Below are 2,474 nucleotides of genomic sequence, written 5' to 3'. Positions count from 1 at the left end.
GCATTAATGATTTGTACCACCCAGGCACTCTAGTCCTTTACCGCCAACTATTTCTATACTATATACTTTGTTGAGTCCACTGCTACAGATTAATCTTCCAAAAGCTCACATGTAATATCATCAATCTCCTTTTAAAACACCTCAATAAGACCTCTCATTTACACACAATAAAGCGTACACTTCCTTCTCTGAAATGTAAAACCCTCAAAAGTCTTGCTGAGTCTTTGCATTGCATAAGACCATATGTGGAATCCTGATCCCCATCCAGAATCTTTTAAGATGGGAAATTTCCACTTGGAAGGACAAGCACACCAGTCTGGAGTGGCTTGAAGAACAGAAGATATTTCTTGAAAGAAAGACCAGCAGTAAAAATCAAACACAATAATGGCAGTCCAATTGACTACTACAAAAACAAGCAAGTTGTTCACCGGGGAACCATCAAGGCAAGCTGTCGGGTCCCCCCAAGGTAAACCCTCTTCCAAGACTGAGACTCAAGGGCAATACATGAGCAAGTGTGCGGTCTTGCTGGTGACCACGTTGGTCTACCAATAAGGGGAAGTGGGGCGGAGGGGAAGCAATGAAATTGTGAGCTAAGTCTGACCACGTTCAATACACTACTGTCAACCTGGATTGAGACCTGGATGGCCAGCAGTATGGCGAGACCTGGGGAGTCCTAGACCCAGGAGGGACAGGGATATGGTCACAGAGTACTAGAGCAGAGAGTGAAGTACACAGCTGATATGAAGTGAGGGGAGAAGCACAAGAATACCCGTACTTGCAGATAGTACTCCTTTGACTTAGCTTCAATGGCTGGATGATCAAAACTCAACTAGAGGAAGAAAGAAGAAGATAAAAAGACCAATCCACTACAATTTGATGAATTTGACCTATACTTATGGATGTAGTAGTTCAAAAGAAGGAAAGAATCTTTACAGTGAGGATCATTCCTACCCCCTCAGCACACAGGGTTGACAGGGATGGGCAACTTAGACATTGGCTACCCAAAAAGGAGAGGGGGGTACAAAGACATGAAGTGACAGGCTTATTTCAAGAAGGAGCCTGGTTTCAGAGGGTGTGGGGGAAGGTAGTATCTTCACTGAGTGGTTTCCAACCTGTCTGGATGGGGCTGGTGAAAGGAGATGGGGATAAGACTCTTGTGGTTCGATAGTGAATAATTGCTATCAGGACTGCCTGTGAGCATTGCAAATGTAAAGTTAGACGTTTTGTAACAAAAGGAGAGGAGTGGCTGATCTTGCAGTCCAGGAGCAGAGGACCCTGGAACCATCAAGAGAGAAAAGCAGAGTGCAGGACCCTATCCAGAGAAGCAGTGATGCCAGAGATGGAAGCAGAGATGATGATGTGCAGAGATGGAGCAGCTAAGGACTCTGGACTCAGGGAGGGAGAGGGGCTGTGTGTTGATGGCCAGAGGGCAGGCTTGCAAGGGCCACCGTTTGGTTGTTTGAATGGTTATATATTCCTGAGTGCTTTGGAGTACATTAAAAGAAAAACAAAAAACAGAGGGAATGGAAGCAAATGCTGTTGAATGATGATGCATAGAGGGGTTGTAATCATTGCAATAAAATGAAATGCAATAAGATGGATTTAAAGCTGATGTTCTCCCATGTAAACTATCAATCAATTCACAACAAAAACTTAAATAAAAAATTCTAGCCAATAGTCATATTTCAGACTTATCTCGCATCATCTGTGAATTCCAAATTTTAAGCTGTATCTATAATAAATAGTGCAATTAATGAATGCTAGCCATTTTGTTGGAGCACTGGTATGGTACTGTAGAATAAGCACTATAAGATAACCTTATGGTTAGCAGTTCAAATCTTCCAGCCACTCCAGGGAAGAAAGATGGGCTTTCTGCTTCCGTAAAGATTTATAGCCTCATAAATCATATGAGTCAGATAGCACTTTACAACAGCAATAGCTAACTTTTTAACATGAAAGACTAGACAACATATCTATATATTATATGTAGTAAGTGCAATTAGGGTTTATGACACAGATATCTGCATATGTGCATTTGTTCATAATATAAAAAGGTGCCTCTTATTAGAGGTCTCAATCTAAAATGTGAAGGCCACTACCTCTTACCTCTGACATTAAACTGCTCTCCCTACATCCCTGGCAGATCAGCAGGGATGGTTCATTAGCCTATGGGGTAGAAGTGAATAAATGCACCTCAGTGACTAGGCCTTAGGGTCCCCTTCCCTCTTTAATGCTGCTAGAACTCCCATCTTAGTACTTACTGTGATTTTGTATGTTTGAAGTATAAAACCTTCAGGTTTTATAAAGGTATACCAGCACCAGTTGATATCTAATTGATTCCAACTCATGACAACCTCATGTGCCTCAGAGTAGACCCATATCCCATTACTGATTACAATTAGTGGCATCACTAAAGGTTGATTTCACCAAGTTCAGTAACTCATGGTGTCATCTGCCCCCCACCACCCCCGCCG

Source organism: Chrysochloris asiatica, unplaced genomic scaffold, assembly GCF_000296735.1.
Source record: "Chrysochloris asiatica unplaced genomic scaffold, ChrAsi1.0 scaffold00343, whole genome shotgun sequence".
NCBI lineage: Eukaryota > Metazoa > Chordata > Mammalia > Afrosoricida > Chrysochloridae > Chrysochloris > Chrysochloris asiatica.
The sequence above is the reverse complement of the archived record's forward strand: the minus strand, read 5'-3'. Positions refer to the sequence as shown.